The 26,605-nt window shown below is 44.6% G+C and overlaps 1 protein-coding gene and 1 pseudogene across 4 annotated transcripts in view; one reads left to right on the top strand and one right to left on the bottom strand.

The window, feature by feature from the left end:
• Positions 1–26,605, top strand: part of TBC1D1 (TBC1 domain family member 1) — a 223,354-nt gene that overhangs the window by 43,138 nt on the left and 153,611 nt on the right. The gene's annotated exons all lie outside the window — the stretch shown is intronic.
• On the bottom strand, positions 19,481–20,289 carry LOC106733982 (60S ribosomal protein L7 pseudogene; annotated as a pseudogene).

Here is a 26,605-nt window from a genome sequence, read left to right as displayed (position 1 = left end):
CTCCCACCCGCTCACGAAAAGAATACGTACTCTATAATTCCACTTGGATGAAACCCCCCAAAGTGCAAAAATGCAAGCCAATGTTTTGGGGAGAAAACAGTTAAGAAAAACTGGCTGCATGGAAATTGGGTGGGGGGAGGGAGGGATTGCAAAGTTTCGAGGGTGATGTGAATGTTCAGCAAATTGTGTGTGTTCACGGATATATTCATAATCAAAATCATGTTGTGCATTTTAAACATGTACAGTTTATTGTTTTAAAAATGTGGGCCAGCAGATGGTATGGTGGTTAAAGTGCTGGATTCTACATGTCCTGCTCTGCAGTTTGAGTCCTGGACCCGGTAGCTTTTTTTTTTTTTTTTTTTTTTGCTATAGGGCACGTGCACTCGCAGAAAGAGAGAGACAGGGAGACAGAAAGTGAGAAATCACCACCCAGGAGGGATGCCCATGCCGCAATCCCTTCTCCTCCATTCTCCTCTCGGGATCTTGGGCACGCACGCACACACGCCCAACGTGAGGTTTAAGCCACCGGGGCCGGGACGCGAACCATGGTCAACTACATGGGAGTTCAGCGACATAGCCATTACACTAACTGCTAGTCCCCAATTCAATAGCTTTTAATATATTCAAAGGGTTGTGGCCCCGTCACTATGATTTAATTTTATAACATTTTTGGCACTCCCTCCCCAAAAATATACCCAGTACCTATCAGCTGTCACTGGCCGTCTTCTCCTCCTGTTCTCTTTCCCCAAGCCCTAGGTAGTCAATGACCTCCTTTCTGTTAGTATAGATTGGCCTCTTCTAGACATTGCATATGAATGGAATCATGCAACGTGTGGCCTTGTCTGCCTGCCATCTTTTTACTCATGTCTTTCACTAGTAAAATGTGTTCAACGTTCATCCACATCGTGCCTTGTACCTCATTCTTTTTTTTTAGAAGAGAAATTTTTGCTATAGGGCACATGTGCTTGTTGGAGAGACAGAGACAGAAAGTGAGAAATCACCCCCCAAGGGGATGGCCATGCCACAATCTCTTCTCCTCCATTCTCGTCTTGAGATTTTGGGCACACACACATATGTGCCCGGCACGAGTTTTAAGCCATAGTTGAACTGTGGTGGACTACATGGGAGTGCAGTGATGTAACCATTACGCCGTCTGCTGGTCTCCCCCCATTCCTTTTTATAGCTGAGTAATATTCCATCCTATGGATTATTCCATCCTATGGAATATGTCAATTTATGGACACAGGCTGTGTCCATTGTTTGATTACTACGAACAATATTGCTATTCTTAGTCGGTTTTGTTTAAACGGTTGACAGTTATTTCACCTGATGTAGAGAGACACAGATATCAATCGTGGGCATAAATACTCCCCAAGCAGATGGCTCTCCGTTTGCAGGCCATCTGCTTTATTTTGGATTTAACAAAATATGTGAGGCTTCTTTCTCAAATGTTTTCCTGTGTGGTGAAGAGTTTAGACTTAGTCGACAGGTATCAACGATAGCGTTTTCTCATTCCTAGAAACAATTTAGAAAACGTGTTTGCACAATGCTTGATAACATTGGTTGAGCGCTTCCTATGTACTAGGCACTTGCTATGACGTTTATACTTCCTGTAAATTTCCAGCAGAATTCTTGCACTGAGCTGTGCCCTGAATATTAGCATCCGTACTGTAAAAGGGGCTGCTGAGGCACAGGGATGGCGTCGCACCTGCTCTGGGTGGTGCCTGGCTCCTGTCCCTTGGCCCTCTCTCCTCTTGCTTCCCCACAGGTGCTTCTTGATAGCTCCTCTTTCTTTTTAAAATTTTTTTTGCTCTAGGGCATGTGTGCTGGTCAAAAAGACAGAAAGCAAGAAATCACCCCCCAGGGGGGATGGTCAGGCTGCAATCCCTTCTCCTCCATTCTCCTCTTGGGATCTTGGGCACGCACGCACTTGCCCTTGGCTTGAGGTTTCAGCTGCGGGGTCCAGGACTTGAACCACAGTCGACTACATGGGGATCCAGCGATGTGACTGTTACGCCACCTGCTGGTCCCAGCTTCTCCTCTGATCTACCAGTCCTCTGCTCTCAGTCTGAGAGGGGCTTGCTCAGACTGCCTAGGGATCTGAGGCCCCCAGGGCCGCCCAAAGCTAATGAGGTGAAGCAATACTCAGCTTCCCCTTTTCCTTCTGGATGTTCTACATCAGGGGTCAGCAACCTTTTGCTCTTAAGGACCGGACATAAATATTTTCATCTTTGCGAGCCGCACGGTGTCTGTCGCAACTCTCTGACTCTGCTGTGTCAGCTTTTCTGCAGCCACAGACAGTACTAAAAGAATGAGCTTGGCGGGGTTCCAATAAAACTTTATCAACACTTACAGGCTGTGGGTTGAATGTGACCTGCTGGCTGTCACTTGCTGACCCCTATTCTCCGTGATTCCTCAGAGGATTCTCCAGTGGCACTGAGCCCCAGACGCCCCCAGAGGTAGCCTATTCATCGCCATACCCTTACATACTGAGTTTTCTTTCTTCCCTATATTTTCGGCTCCATGTCTTCATGTGTGCTTCCTGGGTCTTTATCCAGGCCAACTTCCTGCTTCAGTTCCTTTTTTTTTTTTTGAGGTTTTTGCTATAGGGCACATGTACTCACCAGAAAGACAGAGACAGACAGAGAGACAGAAAGCAAGAAATCACCCCCACGCCCCCAAGGAGAATGGCCACACCACAATCCCTTCTCCTTCCATTCTCCTCTTGGGATCTTGGGCACGCACACACATGCACCCGGCATGAGTTTAAGCCACCGGGTCCGGGACTCGAACCATGGTTTACTACATGGGAGTCCAGCGATGTAGCCATTACACCATCTGCTGGTCCCTCCAGTTCCTTTTCTTGGGATGTGTGTGGGGAGTAACCCATTGACAAACCAGGACAATGTCACTTCACACCGTTTCAGGTCTGACTGAGGACCTGAGAAGGTCTGAGGCCCTGGGTGAGTCACATCTGCCCCTCAGTGACCCTGGGCAAGTGAGTTCCCCTCTTCGTGCCTCCTCTTCCTCTTCAGTAAAAGGGGTATTATTACAGGACCTGCCACAGGGAGTGGTGAGGAGGGTTTTATGTGTTCATCAGTATAAAAGAGGAGCGTGCTCAGGCCAGCCCTGGTGGCAGGGCTCACATGCAGTGTAGTGCTTGGCAATACCGAACCCACACGGCAAGTCCCGGTTCACACCCCGAGGCCTCTCCATACGCCCTCATGATCCAGACGGACTAAAACTGGAGAGTAGATGGTACGAAGGTCCTCACTCTCTCTTTCTCTCTCTCTCATGGAATAAATAAATCAACTTAAAAAAAGAGACAATTGTATGCTTGATGATAAACATAGGGGCTTGTGAACAGTTCAGAACCTTTGACATTTGTTTATGGAAAAGTGACTTAAGCCCTGTGTACAGGAAAACTTCGGGTAGGTTGAGTTGGTGGGTTTAAACCTTTTTTTTTTTTTTGAGAGGTTTTCGCTATAGGAGGCGTGCGCTTGCCAGAAAGACAGAGAGAGATAGAGAGATAGAAAGCAAGAAATCACCCCACGCCACAAACCCTTCTCCTCCTTTCTCTTGGGATCTTGGGCACGCACGCACACGCGTCTGGTGTGAGTTTAAGCCACCAGGTCCGGGACTTGAACCACGATCAGCTACATGGGAGTCCAGTGACATAGCCATTACACTAACTCTGGTCCCTGGGTTTTCACAATTTTTAAAGAAGACTTCCCTTTTACAGAGCCATGGCAACATTGAGAGAAGAGTTTTCTCATAACTCCTACCCCTACGAATCCACAGCCTCTCCCACGACCAGCCTCCCCCACCAGTGGCACACTGTCACACTTGCTGAGCCCACACTGACGCATCACCCCATTCCGTAGTCTACACCGGGGTTCACCCTTGAGATTGTACGTTCTCTGGGTTTGGCCACATGCATAATGATGTGTATCCACTACCTTATATTATTTATTGTGAGAACTAAAAATGGCTGTGCGTTTCCCCCCAGGTGAGGCCTTGATGATCGGAAAATTTATTGTTAGGTGTGTTCAAAAGCACAAAGAGTTCTTACTTTTGAGAGCTACATGTTGAAATATTTATGAACGAAATAATACGCCCTGGGTCATCTTTAAAATGATCTGTGAGGACAGCCGTGGGTGTGGATACGGAAGAAGCAAGATTGATCCTGCTTGGCATTTGTTGGCAGTGCATGACGGGACGTGGGGTTTGTTTACACTATTCTCTCTACTTTCCTAAATATTTGTTTAAAAATGTCCATAACATGTGTATGAGTTTAAAAATCATAGTCTCAGAATTTACAAACAAAACATTGCTGTAATAAAAATGACATTGTAGGGCCAAAGGAGGGACACTGTCTTCAGCCAGAGGCTGGGGACCCCCACTCCCCAATTCTCTAACACAGCAAAGCACAGACTCTTACTCTCATTCAGTCCACCCAAGGCCCCCTGCACACTATCTTCTGTGGTCAGTAGTGGAGGTCATAGCCCTCTACAAGGATGGCGAAATCATAAATCACCAGTCTTCAAAAAGAGTATCTGAGGGCCAGGAGGTGGCGTGGTGGTGAAGGCACTGGATCCTATGTGGCCAATTCTGAGGTTCAAGTCCTGGACCCAGCAGCTTGAAAACCATGCTGAGTGTGTGTGCGTGCATGCCCAAATTCCAAAAGGGAGAATGGGGTTCAAAGGACTGTGCTGTGGCCATCCCCTTGGGGAACGATTTCTCACTTTCCCTCTGGCTGTGTCTTTTCAATGATTACATGTGCCCTATAGCAAAACATCTTTTTTTTAAGAGTTATTTTATTTAACTTTATTTATTCATTTATTTATCTTAATTTGACCAGAGAGGGACAGAACCAGAGAGAGAGAGAGAAAGTAAGAAGGCAGGCTGCCAGGTCCAGGACTCGAACCATGGTCAGCTATGTGGGAGTCCAGTGCCCTTAACTACCATACTCCCATACCCCCTGCTGGCCCCAAAAAAACACCTTAAAAAAAAAAAAAGAGAGAGAGAGAGAGTATTTGAAAAGAATGTTTAAAATAAACATTGAAATCGATCAGAGGGCCAGCTCTGTAGCACAGTGGTTAAGTGTCATACTTTGGGAACTGGATCCCACCTGGCTGACCATGGTTCAAGTCCCAGCCCTGGTAGATTAAAGAACACACTAGGCATGTAGATGTGCCCCAAGTCCTAACAGAGGCGAGAAACAGAGGGAAGGGCAGCAGTGTGATTTAGCCGCATTTGAGGCTACTCTCTCTTCCTCTGTTGAGTGCTTACACCCCCTGACAATGAAAAAAACAACAACAAAGTATACAATCCTTCAAATTAAAAAAAGAATGTGATCGGAATATCTGTCCAATAAAACTTAGGATCTACAAAGTAGTCACAGTATGATAAGGACTTCAAAAAGTTTGTGGAAAACAGAATTAAAGTACAAATTTATTTTGGTGCAAAAAACTGTAAATTCCTGCGTAGTTTTTTCATGATATGCATCTTCCATGACTTTTCTTTCTTTTCTTTTCTTTTCTTTCTTTTCTCTTTTCTCTTCTCTTTTCTGTTTTTCTTTTCTTTTTTTTTTTTAAAGATTTTTGCTATAGGGCATGTGCACTTGCTAGAGAAACAGAGGGACAGAAGGTGAGAAATCACCCCCTGAGGGAATAGCTATGCTGCAATCCCTTCTCCTTCATTCTCCTCTCAGGATTTTGGGCACGTACACACTCATACCCAGTGTGAATTTCTAGCCACCGGGTCTGGAGCTTGAACTGCGGTCTACCATGTGAGAGTCCAGTACCTTAGCCACTGCACCGTCTGCTGGCCTGTCCATGACCTTTTTGAGCACTGACTCTTATCATCTGGGAGAATAAAACACTGAATATCTACACTGGGGCCACTAAAGGTCACAGTCTTTGTCTAGAAGGGTAAGTCATTGAGATATTTAGCTTTTAGAGTGTCAACATGGAGGGACCAGCAGATGGCGTAATGCCTACGTCCTATGTAGTTGACCGCAGTTCGAGTCCCGGACCTGGTGGCTTAAACTCACGTCGGGCGCATGTGCATGCGTGCTCAAGATCCCGAGAGGAGGATGGAGGAAAAGGGATTGCGGTGTGGCCATCTCCTCTGGGGGTGATTTCTCACTTTCTTCTCTCTCTGTCTTTCTGGTGAGTGCATACGCCCTACAGCAAAAACTGCTCCCCCAAAAAATACAAATAAATAAAGAAAGAATATCAACATGGATTCCATTGATATTGGGCAAGTGCTTTTGCCATGTCTCCCCTGTGGCTGTGTACATCTACATACTGCCAATAATAATACCTGAGCATTCTCAAACTATGAAACAGCTCACTGTCACTGTTGGAAACCTTTGAAGGAGGAGAAGGAGAAGGTGAGGAAGAAGGTTCTATCTGGAAAGTACGAGAGAGCTACCAGTGTCAGCGAGGTCGAGGTCGTCACCGAGGCTGAACTAGCAGCTTCGCATTCACACTCGTGGCCCTGGGGGTGTCCTGTGTCTTCACATGTTCTCTGGGATCTTCTTGTGATCTTCATGGAGTCCCCTGTGGATGTCACAGGACACTTTTTAGGTTTTTATTTTCAGGGTGTGACTTAAAAGTTCTGTTGATTTGAGGGCGGAGAGAGGCTGTTCATCTCGTGCTACATCCTGGGTGGAATTTATTCGGTCTATGCAAAAATGCACCCTGACTTTCTGATGACCCAATACATTGAAATCTCCATCCCAAGTCCTGTTTCAGTTCATCTGTGTGCTTGGTTATTTGGACAGGTTACCTGATGGTTTTCAGTTCATCGAGGCTATGGAGCAATTGAGCTCACTTCCAGCAAACATCACACCAGATCAGCACATCTGGGCAATGATGCGTGGTCATCGATACGCTCCGCTTGATGAGCTGATTGATGGTGTGCTGCTGGGTGTGCCAGGTCCTGCAACAGCTGCAGATGGAGGTCACCCACATGTTTCTCCTCCTGTCCCTTCCACCCCGGCAGGCAGACACATTTTTGCATTTCAGGTCCAGTCATTTGGTGCCTTTTCTGACAAGTTGGGCAGACAGTGTGTCTGCCGAATTTTGGAATACCCCAGTGTGGTATGAAAAGTAAGGTAGAGCCAGGCAGAAATGTCTTTCCTAAATCATAGACGGCTGGCATGTTTAATCTGGGAGCTGTCATGAATAATTCTGAGCTCAGTTTTAAGCTCCTACATTGTATGTGTACATGCGGGCACATGCCTCTGTGTGTGATATTATTTTAGAAAGAGTCTGGCTCTGTTTCAGTCCTCCTGCCTCAGCTTCCTGCGTAGCTTGATCTACAGGCACACACCACAGAGCCCTGCTTTTTATTTTATTTTATGTTTTTAGAAAGGCCTAGTAATCAAACTCGGGCCTACCATGTGACCTCAGCCTGCCAAGCATTTGTGTCCAGCGTGCTCTGTTGTGGCTGACACAGCTTCTTTCTTTTTTTTTTTTTTCAAAGAATTGTTTAATTTATTTAATATTACAATTATTTTTTAACTTGCTATAGTCCTCAGAGAGAGAGAAGGGAAAAGTGAGAAAGCAAGCCACTAGGTCTAAGACTCAAACCACAGTTACCATGCCAAGCACCCTAACCACCACACCACCTGCTGGTCCCAATGTGGCTGACACATCTTAAGGGTGAGTTGATACACCTTTTAAAAGATTAATTTAAAAACGTTTAAAATTTTATTTATTGCAAAATTTGCTGTAGAACGTGCACATGCATACAAGAGGGGGGAGTGAGAACGCAAGCTGCCAGGTCCAAGATTTGAACTGTGGTCAGCCATATGGGAGTCCAGCACCTTAACTACTATGCCACCTGCTGGCCCTGAGCTGACACATCTTAATATAAGACTTTATAAAACTCATTTTCAAAGAGCTCTGTGCAATTCAAACTTCATTAAGAGGAAGCACTTGCACATCATTTCTGTTAACAAGACATTGTTCCTGTAGGTTTAAATTCCCACATTGCTGGGACCAGCAGTTGGCGTAATGGCTATGTCACTGGACTCCATGCAGTTGACTGTGGTTTGAGTCCCGGACCCCATGGCTTAAACTCACACCCAGGTGCATGTGCATGATGCATGCCCAAGATCCCAAGAGGAGAATGGAAGAGAAGGGTTTGTGGCATGGCCATCCCCCCTGGGGAGCGATTTCTCACTTTCTGTCTCCCTATCTCTCTCTATCTTTGTGGCGAGTGCACGTGCCCTATTGCAAAAAATAATAATAATAATTAATTAATTAAAAAATTAAAAAATAAATTCTCACATTGTGGAAGTGGAACACAACCAGTTATGTAGACAGTAGGTAAAATCTACAAGGGAACTCAATAATTTTGCAATTGACTTTGAGGCTTTTAAAAATCATTTTGCCTGCTAAAGATGTAATTGTTTAATTATGACTTGAATAATAGACTCTAGAAAATGTGTCTGAGAAAGTCCAAACAGAGTGGATGAATGAAAAAGAGAGACTAAGCCACAGCCTGGTGGCTGGAAAATCATGCCAGGTGTGTGTGCATGTGTGTCCAAAACCATGAGAAGAGAATGGAGAAGGGATTGTGGTATGGCCATACCCCTAGGGAGTGACTGCTCACTTTCCTTCTCTCTGTCTCTCTGGCCAAAAGACTAGGGCAAAAACCTAAGAAGAAGAAAAAAGAAGAAAAAGAAAAAATAAGCCTGATGTGTAGAATAGCAGAAAGTCTACAGAAACTTAGAGATCCTTCAAGGGAGACATAGACTCATGGCCTGGAAGGCCATTTGTGTATTTAGAGAAGTGTGTATGGTTAGTGGGGTTTGTGTCATTTGTAAGGAAGGACAGGAGAGTTCAGCTAAAGAAATAAAATGCCCAATTTATAGTGGTTTATACTCATTCCTCAAAACGTGGTCAACAGCAGCAGTACCTACAAGCAACATTGCTTGTTTTTAATGTGAATTCTCAGGCTTCACCTCATACCTACTGAATCAGATTTTTCATCCCAATGAGATTTGTGTTTACGATGCTATTTTTGCTGACCTCTCAGAATAACAGAAATACAGATGCCTGCAGTTGCTGGATTCGCTGCCAATTTTATGCCCCCTTTTCTCAAGTGTATTTATGGCGACCATGTTTACTTTTAAAAAACAGATGCTAAGAATAATGACTTTTTAGATTTGGAGTTGTCTTGGAAAAAAATGTATGCTTCCTGTTAAGAGTTTGTAACATCAACAAAGTAGATTTACCTCCTAGAAAACCCATTCTCAGGGACTGGTAGATTGCATGGTGGTTAAGGTGCTGAACTCTCACATGGCCAGCCGTGGTTCAAGTCCTGGACCTGGTGGCTTGCTTTCTCACTCTTCCTTTCTCTCTGTCACTCTCTGGTCAAAATAGAATAATAATAACAAATAAAATTAAAAAGAAAAAGAAAACCCATTCTCAAACCAATAGAGCAGTCTCAAGCCGGTAGGATAGAAAAGGGACTGTGGTGTGGACATCCCCCCTGTGGAGTGATTTCTTTCCTCTTCTCTCTCTTACTCTGTCTCTCTCCGGCAAACACACATGCCCTATAGCAAATTTGAAAAAAGAAAAAGAAAATGCAGAGAGGGAGGTAAGTGTGTGAATGTATGTATGCTTGTACCTTATTTCATTTTTAAAAAAATCTGTAATTTTGTAAGTTTATTTCTTCAGAGAGCACAAAAACCAGAAAGAGGCTTCGTCCCTACTGTGATCTGCCCCTACCCCAGGTCATGGAGGGCTTAGGGAGCCGCCGGACACGAACCCAGGACCCTTCCCATCTCAGTCCCATTGGATTTCTGCTGTGCCACCACCTGGTGCCTAGACTCATACTTTCAATTCCATTTTTATTTTTTTCATGAACTCTTTGAAGTTCCCTTGTACATGTGAGACATGATATTATATGATGCATGTATCCTTCACAATCATTAAGGTAATAAATGTTGGGTCCTTGGAAAACTCATTACGCATTTTTGCATAGAAAAATACATCTTGACTTTTCTGACGACCCAATAGGGCTACTGTTTCAGAGATGAGGAAATTTATCCATACACAAAAATGGGAGTAAGGGGAGAGGGTTAAGATCCTAACATAGCCTGGGGCCAGCAGGGGGCATGGTGGTTAAGGCACTGGACTTCTACATGGCTGAACATGGTTCGAGTCCTGGACCTGGCAGCTTGAAAACCGCACTAGGTGCACATGCATGCCCAAAATCCCGAGAGGAGAATAGAGGAGAAGGGATTGTGGCATGGCCATTCTCCCCCGACTGCCTCCAGGAAGTTATTTCTCACTTTCTCTCCCTCTTTAACTCTTTCTGGTGAGTTTATGAGCCCTATGGCAAAAAAAAAAAAAAAAATCCTGGGACCAGCAGTTGGCATAATGGCTATGTTGCTGGACTCCCATGTAGTCGACTGTGGTTCATGTTCCCGACCCGGTGACTTAAACTCATGCCAGGCGCATGTGCGTGCGTGCGTGCCCAAGATCCCGAGAGGAGAATGGAGGAGTAGGGATTGCGGCATGGCCATCCCCCCTGGGGGGTGGTTTCTCGCTTTCTGTCTCTCTGTCTCTCTCCGTCTGTCTGGCAAGTGCATGCACTCTATAGCAAAAACCTCTCGGAAAAAAAAAATCCTAATGTAGCCTTTCTGACTTTAAATTTCAGTTTATTTTTATCCTACACCACTTTTTCATGAAAGTTCAGAATGGATTGTTTGCTGTTTTTATTTTTCTTCACTATTACTTTTTTAAAAGTCAATTCTGACATTTGATTTACATTTCTTGACATATGATATATCATTTTCCTTTCTTCCTTTCCCTCTTTTCATTTTTTTTCCCCATTCTTCTATTTAGAATGCAACACATGGTAGTTTTTCATGTGGTCCCTGTAGATGGTATATTTTATTAAAAAAATGCCAGATGAATTTATCAGTAGTCACTCGTGGAAACCACTGGAAAATATGACTTCATATTTTAAATAGTTATGCATTTACGATGCTATTTTTTGCTGACCTCTCCTTAGAATAACAGAAATACAGATGCCTGCAGTTGCTGGATTCGCTGCCAGTTTTATGCCCCCTTTTCTCAAGTGTATTTATGGTGACCATGTTTACTTTTAAAAAAAACAGATGCTAAGAATAATGACTTTTTAGATTTGGAGTTGTCCTGGAAAAAAATGTATGCTTCCTGTTAAGAATTTGTAACATCAACAAAGTAGATTTACCTCCTAGAAAATCCATTCTCGGGGGCCGGTAGATTGCATGGTGGTTAAGGTGCTGGACTCTCACATGGCCAACCATAGTTCAAGTCCTGGACTTGGTGGCTTGCTTTCTCACTTTCTCTCTTTCTCTTTCTCTCTCTCACTCTCTCTCTGTGTCTCTCTCAGGTCAAAATAAAATAAAATAAATAAATAAGTAACATTAAATAAATAATTCTTGGGACCAGCAGTTAGTGTAATGGCTATGTTGCTGGACTCCCATGTAGTTGACCGTGGTTCAAGTCCCGGACCTGGTGGCTTAAACTCACACCGGGCGTGTGTGCGTGCATGCCCAAGATCCCAAAATGAAAATGGAGGAGAAGGGATTGCGGCATGGTCATCTCCCCTGGGGGGTGATTTCTCCTTTCTGTCTCTCTGTCTTTCTGGTGAGTACACGTGCCCTATAGCACACGCAAAAATCTCTCCAAAAAATAAATAAGTAAATAAATAAATAATTCTTTTAAAAAAAATTAGAAAACTCCAACAAGGCAGCAACTGTTTCTTGGTTTCCCTTCCACGTCACCAAAGTCATTTTTGCTCATTTCGCAATGCCTCAAAAAGGGTGTTACCTCCATTTAATATATGTGGAAATGGGACTTGAATGTTAGGTAACTCACGAAATCTCCCAGCTAACGGAAAGTGGCTGGGATTCCCACCCAGGTCTGCCTGCCCTCGGCCCACGCAGCGTATGCAGTCATGCTAGCTCCCAGACCCTGCTAGGCATGGGGCCAGTGACAATGATCTCACTTTGATTGGCATTCTACTTAAATAGAAAGTGGGTGGTGCTCCCCCTTATTGTCCCTCAGCTGTCTCTTCCTTCCACGGTTCTGCCATCCTGAGCCCCTCACTTTGTAGGTCATGCAAACATGAGATACTCCCATTGAGAAAACGGGAGACAGGAAATAGCAAGGAAGAAAAGGAGAAAGTTCAGTGTTGGGCCAAGAGTTTCCCAAGCCTTTGCTTCCCAGCCCTGCAGGAGACAGATGGAAGCGTGCTTTAAGAGGGTCTAGGGACCAGCAGTTAGCATAATGACTATGTCTCTAGACTCGCATGTAGTTGACTGCGGTTTGAGTCCCAGATGCGGTGGGTTAAAGTCACGCCAGGTGCATGTGCGTGTGTGCCCAAGATCCCGAGAGGAGACTGGAGGAGAAGGGATTGCAGCATGGCCATGCCCCCTTGGGGATGATTTCCCGCTTTCTGTCTGTCTGTCTCTCTCTCTCTTTCTGGTGAGCGCACGCACCCTATAGCAAAAACTTCTCCAAAAAAAGACGTTCTAGAAGGAGCCGGCTGGTGGCATGGAGGTTAAGGTGGCAGGGTTCCACATAGCCTAATGCTAAGTTTGAGTCCCAGACCTAGCAGCTCGAAAATCACACTGAGTGCTTGCGCGTGCATGCCCCGAATCCTGAGAGGAAAATGGAGAAGGGATTGTGATGGGGCCATTCCCCTGGGGAGAGGTGATTTCTCTCTCTCTCATTCTTTCTTTTTGTCCCCATCTAGTGCACGTGCTCTATAGCAAACTTTAAAAAAAAAAAAAAAAGGTTCTCTTGGGTTGTCAAAAAAGTCACGACATGTTTTTTTATTTTCTGTGCAAAAATGCATCCTGACTTTTCTGATGACTCTACAGAAGGTAAGGTGAAATATCAAAAGAAGATTGAGGATTAAGTGGAATGCTGAAAAATGTCGGGCACACTTTTGCCTTTAGGATTAATATTGATTATCTTAACTTGTGCACAGTGAAACAATATTTGTGACCTCTCATTTTGCTTCCATTGCCTGGTAGCTTAAAGTACGTTTATGTTTTGTTTTGTGTATCAGGGTGCTCAAGTACACACTCTTATTTGGGAGATGATTTTAGGTAGACTTCTATATGGGAGGACGTCAAAATGTTTGTGGGAAAATGGAATTAAAATATAAGTTTAGGCATGGGAACCAGCAGTTAGCGTAATGGCTATGTCGCTGTACTCCCACGTAGTCAACCGTGGTTCGCGTCTTGGACCCAGTGACTTAAAACTCACGCCGGGCGCGTGTGCGTGCGTGCCCAAGATCCCAAGAGGAGAATGGAGGAGAAGGGATTACGGCGTGGCCATCCCCCCTGGGGGGTGATTTCTCGTTTTCTGTCTCTATGTCTCTCTCTGTCTGTCTGGTGAGCGCACGTGCCCTATAGCGAAAATCTCTCCAAAAATAAATAAATAAATAAATAAAAATACAAGTTTAGGACTAGTAGTGTGTGGTGATTAAGGTGGCTGGATCGCACGTGGCCCACAGCATGGTTCAAGTCCTGGACCCAGCGACTGGAAAAACAAGCAAGGTGCATGTGTGTGCTTGCCTAAAATCACAAGAGGAGATGGAGCAGGAGGGATTGTGGCAGGGCCATGCCTCCTGGGGATGATGTCTTACCCCTCTGTCCCCTCTAGTGAGTGCATATGCTCTATGGCAAAAATCAAAAAGAAAAAAAAAATTATTTGGTGCAAAAAAAAGAAAAGTAATCTCTGCAGAGTTTTTTCATGATACGTATTTTCTATGAACATCTTGAAGTCCTCTTGTGTATCGGTAATCTTTGCCGTAAGCCAGTGGCCAGAGCAGACTAGGGAGTGGGAATAATATCCTACCTATCGCCCTCATCACTGGAAGAACTGGCCAGCATCCTCAAGAGAAGACATCATAACCGGCATGTGGCATGGTGGTTACGGCATAGGATCCAACATAGCCAACTCCATGGTTTGAGTCCCAGACCTGGCAGCCTGGAAGACACACCATGTATGTGTGCATATGTGTCCAAAATCCTGAAAGGAGAATGGAGAAGAAGGAATTGTGATGTGGCCATCCCCTCAAGGGTAGATTTCTCACTTTCCCTCTCCCCGCCTCTGTCTCTCTCTGTTTTTCTCCTATAAGTGTACGTGCCCTATGGCAAAAATGAAAAAAAAAGAAGACATCACACAAACAGACTTCATAAAGTTCATAGAAAAAAATGCAGTTTAAGTATGAGTTTATTTTGGTGCAAAAAATTTTTTAAAAAAAGGGGGAGGGCCAGTAGATGGTGTAACACTTACGTTGCTGGATTCCCACATGGCGCCAATGGTGGTTCAAGTCCCAGACATGGCGGCTTGAAACTCACACTGGATGTGTCTGTGTGTTTCGGGGGTGGGGGAGTGCCCAAGACCTCAGGAGGAGAGCAGAGGACGGGCTGGCAGCGTGGCCATCCACCCCGGGGGGGCAGTGATTTCTTGCTTTCCGTCTCTCTGGTGAGTGCATGTGCCCTATAGCAAAGACAAAACAAAACATAAAGAAAAAAAAAATGAAATACATGCCTAGCCTTTTTGGGATAATAAACATTGTCCATGAACTTTTTGAAGACCACCCTCCCTCCCCCATCGGTAAATGCTCATGCCCTGTTCTGTGGGATTCTTGTTTCTGCATTTTGAATCAAGCTAAGTATCATAGGCATATTCTGTGACAAGACAGGAAGTATTGCTGGAACCAGCTGCCTGGGTCCTAACCCCACTTCCTCTGTTTAGTGGCTGCGCAGTCTTGGGCAAACTGATGAACTTCTCAAATCTTACCTCTTAAGGCTATTGTTAAAGATGCTAAATGTGTTCAAAGCTTGTTTTAGTGTTTAAACTTTCAAATAGTTATTGCTTAAATTTATGTGAAATTCTTAATGCCTAATACATAGTGTGAACATATATGATTTCCATTAGCATAGACACTTAATAAATACTTACTTACTTACTGAATGAATGAATGAATGTCTTAACTTGTCAGACTTCAGTTTTGCCACCTGTAGGTGGGAAGGTTAGGCTGTATCATAATTCTCCCAATCTAATAGCCTGTGGATTTAATTAGGAGGATGCTGCTATTTATAATTTCAGGTTGTATTATTTTGACTTGTTTAGGATCAGTATTAGGAAAATAAAAAGTCAAATTTTAGCTGGAGTAAACCAAACAATTTTAACAAAAAAAAGCATTTAAAAAAAAATCACCTTAAATTCAATGATAGATAATCTGGTCTTGGATTTAAAGTGTCCCCGTGCTTAGCACAGGGTGAAAGGTAGCAGCTTCGCGGAGGGTCTTTATCATCTCCCTGACACGCGTAACTCTTCAGTTTAAGTATGTCTTTGGCAATGAACATGAAACTCTTCAGATATCTCTTTGCATATATATGATGCCCTAGGGGATGAGATATGAAACCATCCAGAGAATGACAGCCAGATCCTCTACTCAAATCAAGAGAAATCATTTAGTTGAGGGACCAGCAGATGGTGTAATGACTGTGTTGCTGGACTCCCATGGAGTCGACTGTGGTTTGAGTCCTGGACCTGGCTTCTTAAAACTCATACAGGGCGCATGTGTGTGCGTGTCCAAAATCACAAGAGGAGAATGAAGGAGAAGGGATTGCAGCGTGGCTGTCCTCCCTAGGGGGTGATTTCTTGTTTTCTGTCTCCCTGTCTCTCTGTCTCTCAGGCAAGAGACAATAGGAGCAGGAAGCCTGCAGAAGGACGTGAATAATTATTTGACACACGAGGATGGACAACTTCACTAGCGACCGGGGAGGTAGATTAAAGTAGGAAAAGAACATTTCGCCCTCACTAGATCTGTTGAACTTGGGCTGACTGTGCCAGGGTGGGCGAGGATGTGTGGAAGCAGGAACTGGGTATGGTTATGAGGATGGAGCCCTTGTGATGGAATTAGTGCCGTTATGGGGAGAAATACAGACCGCTTGCGCTGCACCCCCCAACCTCCATCTGCTCTGGGGAAGTGCAGCAGGAGAGCAGCTGCTCGGATACCAGGGCACAGGTCATCAGTGGACTCCAGATCTGTGGGCACTTCGATCTTGGACTTGCTGGCCTTCAGAACAGTCAGAAGTCAGACCACCCAGTCACTGGCTATTTGTTGTAACATTCTGAGCTGAGACACAGCAATCAGACACATGCACATGGAGGCTACTGCAGGGTGCTGTGGCTATGGAAGAGCAAAAACTCTGAATATCCATTAAAGAAGGCAAAGCTAATGGAGCCAGCAAGTGGCATAGTGGTTAAGGCACTGGACTCCAACATGGCCCACCGTGGTTCGAGTCCTGGACCCAGTGCCTTGAAAATCATGCTGGACGTGTGTGTGTGTGTGTGTGTGTGTGTGTGTGTGTGTGTGTGTGTGCATGCCCAGAATCTTGGGAAGAGAATGGAAGAGAAGGAACTGCGGGGCATGGCCATCTCCCAGGGGGGATAATTTCTCACTTTTCCTCTCACTGTCTCTCTGTTTCTGTCTCTGGTGAGTGCATATGCCCTATGGCAAAAACCTAAAAAGAAAAAAGAAAAGATAATTAAATGATGGAAAAAATAATACAATTTAATACAATTGAGGACTACTCAACAGCTAAAATAATACAAGGGTCAATATAAGAATGTAATTTCCAAAAGAATGATACACTGTGATAACTATGTGGGAAGAAATTAAAAGCACAAAAGGCTACATTGTTTCTGATTGGAAACCTATAAAGTTAATACATGAAAACAGAGAGCAAAAGACACCCCAGGATGGTGGTTACCCCTTGGGATACAGAGTAACATTTTTCTTCTTAAAATAAATGCATACATCTGTTACATGTATGCACAAACTTACCTAAGGTTATTAAAACCGGGTTGTAGCTACATGGGTATTTTTCATATTATGTTATTAATTTATTTATTTTTGAGAGGTTTTTGCTATAGGGTGCATGTGCTCTCCAGAAAGACAGAGACAGAGAAACAGAAAGTGAGAAATCACATCCCCCAGGGGGGATGGCCACGCCGCAATCCCTTCTCCTCCATTCTCCTCTCGGGATCTTGGGCACACATGCACACACGCCCAGCATGAGTTTAAGCCACCGGGTCCGGGACTCAAACCACGGTCGACTACATGGGAGTCCAGCAACATAACTGCTGGTCTCCATCCTGGCATTTAATTTAGTACATGTCTCAGCATCCCTGGGGGAAGCTTGGGAAGAACCTTGGAGTGAGCGTAATTTCTATGATTTACAAGATGGAAACGGGTCCGGAGATGCACGGGAACTACCCAAGGTCACACAGCTGGTTCCTGGGAAGTAGAAGCTAGCACCACCACCACCCTACTCCCCACCGGGTTCACTGTTCCTCCCGGGTCACCGCCCAGAGAGAAATGCTCCAGGAGTCCCTGTGGGAATCCATCGAAGTACTTTGGATGACTCCTGACCCTCATCTGAGAGTCGACTTATCTGCACTTCACTCAAGCCATAACCCCTGTCATGTCTGAAAAATTCCAGGTGGGAAGAGCAATGACTCAGGCTTGGATGAGATTCCACTACAGACGGGAAAGAGAAGCTGTGTCCTTCTCGGGCCCTCTAAGTCTTAGTTGTGCCAAAGCCCATGGGAGCTGTTTTCAGTGTGTACCTTCCAGCTGTGCACAGGGGCGGAGATGCAGAAGATGGTGCATCTTAGGATTTATGTATTCTTCTACTAAGCCTTGACCCCACAGAGACCTCATATCTTACTGTTTTAAAGGGGCATTTACCTGGGACGTGGCACTTAGATTTTTTATTCTGTAAAGTGTGTGTGTATACATATATACCCACACACATATATACGAATATGTGTGTGTGCATACTTGCACACAAACAGGGAGTTACGATTTTCTGTGGAAGAAGGGGAAAGAGGAAGTTGGGTTAGTTTTTTTTTTAATAATTATTCTTTCTTCCTTTCTTTCTTTCTTTCTTTCTTTCTTTCTTTCTTTCTTTCTTTCTTTCTTTCCTTCCTTCCTTCCTTCCTTCCTTCCTTCCTTCCTTCCTTCTCTCTCTCCCTTCCTCCCTTCTTTCCTTTCTTTCTTTTTCTTTAAATTTGACCAGAGAGGAACAGAGTGAGAGAGAAAGCAAGCCCCAAGGTCCAGGATTCAAACCTCGGTCAGCCATGTGAGAGTCCAACACCTTTAGCCATCACAGCCTTGGGTTAGATTTTTTTTAAAAGAATTATTTAATTTAATTTATTTATTACTATCATTAATTTTGCTGTAGGGCATGTGCACTCACCAAAGAGACTGATAGAGAAAGCAAGATGCCAGGTTTGGGATTTGAACTGCCATTGGACATGTGGGAGTCCACTGCCTTAACTATGCCACCTGCTGGCCCCATAGATTTTTATTTACTAGTAGAGTTAAGGAAATAGAAATTGATACTTTCTGGTCTTATTTTTTAAGGAGGAACTTTAGGTATAGTAATATTTCCACTGCAAATTATTATTTTTGTAAAGAAATTATTTTCTTTAACTTAATTAATTAGTTTATTTTTTAATTTGACCAGGGAGGGACAGAGTGAGTTGGGAAGGACTGAGAAAGCCAAGCTGCCAGGTCCGGGACTTGAACTGTGGTTGGCCATGTGGGAGTCCAGTGCCCCTAACCACCACTGCACCTGCTGCTGCCTCCCCGCCCCCATACACTGTAAATTACAAAAACATGTCTGAGTTTAATGTTGAGAGCTGACCCACCATGGTCGATAGACTGAGGGCACATGGAAGGCCTGGGTTTGTTACCTGGCCTACCCTTCCTAAGAAGTTGGGCATGGGGTGTGTTTCTGGAGTCCTAGCTGGTCAGGGGCCTGAGGCAGGAGAATCTTGACATGGTGAGACGCCCTCTAAAAATGCATGAGAAACACACACACACACATACAGACACACACACACATGCACACACACACACAAAGACACACACACACACACACCCACAAGCTGAGAGCCTGTGTTTAGTTACGACACAGGGTGTGGATGTCAAAACCTTTTGATTCTAGATTTTTACTGTGTTTTCGTTCATGAGCTCATTACCGCTGGGTTTTTCCATGAATTTGAAACATGTGTACCCTGCTTTGGAGAGAAGATTATTTGCTCATACTTTATAGACTGAGTTAAAAATAGAAAAACACTGTTTCTGTTTTTAGAATGTCTTAAAAGCTAAAAAGGGAGTACAAATATAAAGCGATATTGAGAAAAGAACAGATATTTAAGTAGGAAAACATAATCCATTTAGCTGGCTTCAAAGTGTCACAAACATCTTCCTGAATTGCTATTGTTAATGAAAAGATATGTTTGTGTCATAGATTAAATTTCTTTTTTCTTTCTTTTCTTTCCTTTTTTTTTTTTTTTTTTTGCAGTCTGAAAACAGCCACTGTTTATTTACTGACCAGATTACAAAAATAACCATGGTGGATACCTTAGTTCATCCTTCTAATAAGTCTGTTGATCTGGTCTTCCCTGTTGCCAGCTTTTCCACCTTCTACCACTGGGTGGTCTTTTTCTTCATTCCACCTCATGGAGAAGATCATTTGAAGGGCCACAGGAAGTTATTTGCTTCTTGGAAGCATTTTCCAACAGTATAGATGTCATGAATTAGATCCTCCATGCAGATGATGCCGAATTTGCCGAGAGACCACGCAATCCAAGAGTTACCTGTCAAAGCAATTCCCCTCTTATTGATATTGCCATAACCACGTTTGTAGATCAGTTCATTTACTGACTTCAGGTTCGGGTACCCCCATTCAATATACGGTTCCACAATTCTCAGCATGGTAATTGAGGCCTTGTTGAGTTTAACAAAGGTGCCATTGAAGATCTGGCAAAGACGAAGAAGCTGCAACACCTTTCAAACCTTTGGGCTCACTCCATTGATACCTCTGATCCTGATGACCAATGCCAACTTGGGTTCTAAAAAAAAAAAGAAGTTGCCAGCTTTTCTTGCCATCCTGGCCATGCGAATCTCAGTTCTGTACCTCTGTCTATATTTCTTATGATAGTGCTGAGCTTTTTCATAGATAAGCTTCCTCCTTGCCTTTTGAAGCATCTTTTGAGCAAGCTTCTTTCTCAGGCTCTTGATCTTCAACTCTGCAAAATTCCTTCCTTTTTTCTTAAGGGTTTGTGGCACAGCAGGAACCTTTTTCTTGGTGGCTTCCCCCACAGCAGGAGCCTTTTTCTTGGTTTCTGCCGCAGCAGGAACCTTCTTTTTCTTCTCTGTAACGCCCTCCATAGTTCCAGCCAGAAAAGAGCTGGACTTGATATTATTCTAAGAAGTTTTTTTTTTCTTTTAATATTACATTGAATCATATATATCTTTTTAGTGTATTGCATTTCTTTTTTCCAGCATGAATACCGTGCATATCACTCAAGACAGAGAAATTACAATCCACATTATCATCATCATCAAATAGCTTTTCATTCTTTGTTCCGATGATTGTTCTGGAAACAAATGTTTATGCCTGTAAGAGATGACTACACTCTACCAAACTACCACTTATTAAGATTGTCTCTCCACCATGGGAGCTCTGCTTTCTGGCCTGTTTCCTCCTTCCAAACCTCTGCCAATGCTGATCCTTCCAGCCAGATTGCCCGCTCTCTTCTCACCATACGTCGTAAAAGGCTTGAATCCATGCAGCCAGGAAGCTGGTTCTTCTGTTGCAGCTTGTTTGCACCTCTGGGTGTTGCAGGGAACTTCAGCTGGGCCTTTCCCCTCGCATGTCCACTGTTCTGTCTTTACTTCTCCGCTCCCGCGGCGCTTCCTGAGGGCAGGATTTAGGCCTGACTCACCTTTGTTCCCCGTTAGGACTGTTACTTACCTAGACGTGCTAAGGAACATTCCTATTTTTGAGCTGAATGAATTCCTTGACCAGTTGCCAAGGGGCTCTGATTCACTATGAAACCAGTTGAATTTCCCGGTAGGGGTAATATTACAATGACTCTATTTTTAACCAGGTCTATGGCAGGGAGGATACCGCAGCAGAGTGAGGTCACGCTGGCGTGTGCATTTCGGCTGGTGGCGGGCAGCCTCTTTGGCGTCTGCTCCTGAATCCGAGCTTGGCTGTCCGTCCCCATTCTCCTCCTAAAAGGAACTGGCAGAAGAGATAGGGCAGGGGTGGCAGGGTGTGGGAGGGTTTATAGTCAGACTTAACAGGGGAGCAGCTCCTCTGGTTCCTGGGGTCTCCCTCGTTCTTTTCAAGTCTCCTGTCATGTCTCAGAAAAACGGAAACATGTGACCGCAAAGCATCTTTGTGTTGTGGTTGTTTTTAGACTTCTTGCCGTTTTCTTTTTAAAAAAGAATTACTTAATTTTATTTATTGTTATTTTTTCAGAGATTTTTGCTACAGATATATATATATATGGCTCTGTCTCCTCTCTCTCTTTCTCTCTCTCTCTCTCTATACACACACACACACACACACACACACACACAGAAACACATATATGGGTCTCTCTAGAGAGAGAGAGAGAGACCCATAATATGGCACTTGCTGGAGGGCCACCCCCTTGTCTGGCATTACTGGGGATCCTGTTCTAGAGAGGGTCTCAATTCTGGGTGAGTGAGAGAATTACCTGGAAGCTGTTAAAAATGACTGATGTCAGGGCCCGCATTGCTGTGGAGGGTAAGGCAGCGGGTCCCACAGGACTGACTCTGCACTTCGAGCCCCAGACCTGACATTTTGCAAAACACACAGAACATGTGTCTGGGTGCCCAAAAGCCCAAGAGGAGAATGGAGGAATAGCGACTGTGGCGTGGCCATCCCTTCGATGGGTGATTTCTCGCTTTCCCTCTCTCTCTGTCTCTCTCCAGTGTGTGTTCTATGGAAAAACAAACAAACAAACAAACAAAAACCAGAAACTGTCAGACCCAGCAGGTGGCATGGAGGTTAAGGTGGCTGGGTCCTACAGGGCCAACTACGTGGTTCAAGTCCCAGACCTGGTGGCTTGAGAAACACCCCAAGTGCCTGCTCATGTGTCCCCAGATCCTGAGAAGAGCCCGGAGAAGGGATTGTGGCATGGCCACCCCTGCTGGGGAGGGAGTGACTTCTCATTCCTCTCCCTGTCTCTCTTCAGCAAGTGCACACAGCCTATAGCAAAACTTAAAAAAAGAAATAAAAATCATTTCTGTCCGGTATACAAGCAGTCTTCCAAAATTTTGTCAAAAAATGGAATTGAAGTTCAAGGTTATTTTAGTGCAAACATTTTTGAAATTTGTGTGTAACTTTTCTTCATAACAAGCATTTTCTATAAACTTTTGGAAAACTCCTGCTACATTCAGTCCTTATAGGAGTAAGAAGGAATATACAGTTTCTTGGGGAAAAATAGACTTTGAGATCGGAAGGCATATACTCTTTTAAGAAAAATGATTTTATTTTTTATTTACTTAGGAATCCTTCCCTAATGCATTCCTCTTTTTTTTTTTTTTTGGAGAGGTTTTTGCTACTACATGGAAGTCCAGCGACATAGCCATTATGCCAACTGCTGGTCCCAAGAAAAATGATTTTATTTGGCTTAGGATTAGATGGTCTGATGTTAACAGCTTCCTGTTAGAGCAACTTCGAGTTGTAACAGTGTGTTTCTTTGTGTAGTGTGCCTACCAGTTACATGTTGGCAGTGAATTAAAATAATCTTTCATGTATATTTAAAAAAAAAAAAACTTGATGTTGGGGGCCAACAGGTGGCATAGCAGTTACATTGCTGGACTCCCACATGGACAACCGTGGTTCAAATCCTAGACCTGGTGGCCTGAAAATCATGCTGGATGTGTATTTGTGTGTGCCCAAGATCCCGGAAAGAGAATGGAGAAGAAGGTATTGTGGCATGGCCATCTCCCTGGGAGGGAGGAGGGTGCGATTTCTCATTTTCCCTCTCACTGTCTCTTACCTTTCTTTCTCTGGTGAGCGCATGTGCCCTAAGGCAAAAAATCTCTCCAAAAAAAATTTTTTTTTTGGTGTTGGAGCTTCCTATGTTACTGTCAAGTTCACTCAATGTAAAGTTCCCACTTACCCCCTGAAATGAGTGATTCTGGCCACTCCTGAATTACCCAGGGAGTCCTTGATTAGCAGAACACAGTGACCTTAAAAGATAAGCAAATTCAAACCAGGATCTGTAGAACTCTCTTTCCTGGGTGCGTGTACATGGAGAGTTAGCTCCAGATTTAAACTGTAAAGTCTTCAGGTCTGCACCTCACTGGTTTGTACACTCTCCTGCTGTAACTCTTACATTCAGGATTTAATCTGCAGGGTCTTCATAAAGTTTATAGGGCCAGATGGTGGAGTAATGGTTAAGACACTGGACTCCCACATGGCTGACTGTGGTTTGAGTCCTGGACCTGATAGCTTGCTCTCTCACTTCCCCTGTCTCTGTCTCTCTCTGGTGAGTGCATGTGCCCTGTAGCAAATTAAAAAATAATCATAAATAATATTAAATATTTTTTAAAAAAATTCATGGAAAATGCCTATTATGAGAAAAACTATGCACAGATTTAAAAAGCTTTTTGCACCCAAATGAATTAATATTTTAATTTTGTTTTTCTATGAGCTTTTGAAGCTCCCCTTCATATTTTGCAAGAAATGCAATTTTTATTCTCCTAAATTTAATGCCTTTTTTTTTTTTGGTATCCCTGTCTTTGGCAGGAAAAGAAAGTTGTTTTTTTTGTTTGTTTTTTTGAGAAGTTTTTGCTATAGGGCACATGCACTTGCCAGAAAGAGAGAGAGAGACAGAAAGACAGAAGGCGAGAACTCACCCCCGAGGGGGGATGGGCACACCGCGATTCCTTCTCCTCCATTCTCCTCTCTGGATCTTGGGTACGGACGCTCACACATCTGGCGTGAGTCTAAGCCACTGGGTCCAGGACTTAAACCGCAGTCGACCACATGGGAGTCCAGCGACATAGCCATTATGCCAACTGCTGGTCCCCAGCAGAAAATGTATAGTACTGACAGGTACGTAAAGTTTCCCAAGTCAGTTCAGAGTCTCCTCAGAGCTGCTTCTAAGTTCTGGGCATATTTAGAGAGGTCCATCTGGGAGTTGGGGTTGACAGGGTCCAGTGACATTTGTCATGGAAGCAGCTTATTCGGGGTGGTCCTGCACTGCTGTCCTCTCACACCCACACTACGGTGCTGCTCCGGAGTTAACCAGGACTCTCTCTGGCTAAGCTAGTTCGCAGCATCCCAAGGATGCAGGAACGTTTTAGCTGCTTTTTCAAGGGAACTGCTGTTTAGTAATTCATCTATCTATCTATCTATCTATCTATCTATCTATCTATCTATTTATTTATTTATTTATTGAGAGGTTTTTGCTATAGGGCACGTGTGCTCGCCAGAAAGACAGAGAGAGACAGAGAGACAGAAAGCGAGAAATCACTCCCAAGGGGGGATGGCCATGCCGCGATCCCTTCTCCTCCATTCTCCTCTCTGGATCTTGGGCACGCACACACACGCACCCGGCGTGAGTTTAAACCACTGGGTCTGGGACTTGAACCGTGGTTGACTACATGGGAGTCCAGCGACATAGCCATTACGCCAACTGCTGGTCCCATCTTTTTATTTTTTAAAAGCCCAGTGTCAGTGAATGTGACAGCCGAGTGGTCTCAAACTTTAACTGGAGTTAAGTGCACACTGGCTACTTGGAGTCATGGTTAAATGAGGGCTCTGATTCAGGAGGTCCATGTTAGCGCGGCCTGTGTGCTGCATTCCTGACCCACTGCCAGTTGGTGCACCAGGCTGCTGGTCCAGGGACCATGCTTTGAGCAGTAAGATCGAAGAGACCACTGGGTTCCCCTCTAATGAGCTCTCAACCTCCATCTCCTCTCATTGCTTCGGAAAGTGAGGTGGCGACAGGGAAGGATCTGGTTGGATGACTGCAGATGTACTCTGAGCGGGGAGCATCCCACCTTAAAGGACTGTTAAGGGCAGCACTTTTCCTACTTAGGCCACACCTAAGCCCTTGTCAACTGCTCATAGCCGCAGTCAGAATGATTTCACTCTCGATTTTTCCTACGCCTCAGTGGTTTATCTTGTACTCACGCATCCTGTCTGGAAAAGAACAAAATAATAAAGGGGACCCTCCCCATGAACTGCCCCTCTGGGTGTTCATGTCCTGTGTAATCGCTTCCCTTGAGGCCTGGACTAGACTCATTTCTTTGCTTTTAATGAACAGAATACAGCATAGTGTTGCAATGTCATTTCTGAGATTCATTTATTAAAAAGCTGACTTCTGGGGCCAGCAGGTGGTGTGGTAGTTTGCATGGATCCCATGTAGCCGACTCCGTGTTCAAGTCCCAGACCAGGAGGCTTGAGAGATAGTTTGGCACATGTGTATGAGTACCCAAAATCTTGAGAGGAGAATGGAGGAGAAGGGATTGCAGTGAGGCCATCCTCCTGGGAAATGATTCCGTTTCCCCCTCTCTCTCTCTCTCTCTCTCTCTCTCTCTCTCTCTGTCTCTAACGAGCATACATGCCCTATGGCAAAAATCTAAAAATAAAATAAACCCCCTGGTTTCCTTTTCAGACTTGGGCTGTCTCTTGGGTCACTTGTGTTGGGAGATGACATTTTGTAAGCAGCTTTATGAGGAGGACAAAGCAAGAAACTAGGCTGTATGCCCAATGGCTGCAAGGAAGACTAGGTCCTCCTGGTAGCAGCTGTGTGAGTGGGCCTGGAAATGGGTCCTTGAGTCCCAGTCTAGTTTTGAGATGAGTACAGCCTCAGCTGATAGCTGGATTGAAAACTAATGGAGATTGTAAATCAGGCACACCCTAAGATGCTCTTGGATTTCTGACCCGCAGTGTTTTGTTTAAGCGGCTCAGTTTTGGGGGTAATTTGTTACGCAGCAATAGCTAGCTAATACAGGAACTAAATTCAGATGCCAGATATTTAGGGAACAACACTGACATGTCTTATTAGCCCATCATAAAGATAATTACACAAATACCAAATGGAAAAGAGAAGCAAAAACCTTGGGCTGGGTTGGCGTCGGGCCAAGGAACTCAGCGTGTGGTTCAGCCTGACAACACGCATTACACACCAGCAATGAGACCTTTGGACTTTTTTTTCAACGTGGAACTCAGGAGTGTCTGAGTTTGCAGACTTAACCTTTGTAGCCAGAAACTGGCCGTTTCGTCTCGTTGGCTTGCCTTGGGGGAGAAGAAAAAATGTGGGAGAAATCCACATTTCTCCAGTTGCTCAAAGCGCCCGGCTGGCAGGAGCTGTTCTTTTCCTCCGTCTCCTGTCTAGTCTCAGTAGCTGAGTTTTCCTAGTCCAAGAAAACCACCTTTGATTATGTAAAGGTATTAGGGCGGGGGAAACACTGGGGCTTTTGTTACCCGCCATCTCGAGCTCTTAGGGAGGCAGGGTAACCCCCGGGAAGGTGGGCGGGCTTTGTGTCAGCTCCGACGCGGGTTTTTTTTTAAATCAAATCGGAGGGAGAGGCATTCCGAGATTTCTCAGGGTCGCGCGAAATGGGGCCCCGCAAAGCCGCGTCCCGGGGCAGCCCCGAGCATCCCCAGGGGGCGCCCCCGCGTCCCAGCGTCCCCGAGTCCCGCTTCCCG

This window comes from Tupaia chinensis, unplaced genomic scaffold (assembly GCF_000334495.1).
Source record: "Tupaia chinensis unplaced genomic scaffold, TupChi_1.0 Scaffold146907_1, whole genome shotgun sequence".
Taxonomy (NCBI): domain Eukaryota; kingdom Metazoa; phylum Chordata; class Mammalia; order Scandentia; family Tupaiidae; genus Tupaia; species Tupaia belangeri.
This window is presented reverse-complemented; position numbering and strand designations above follow the sequence as displayed.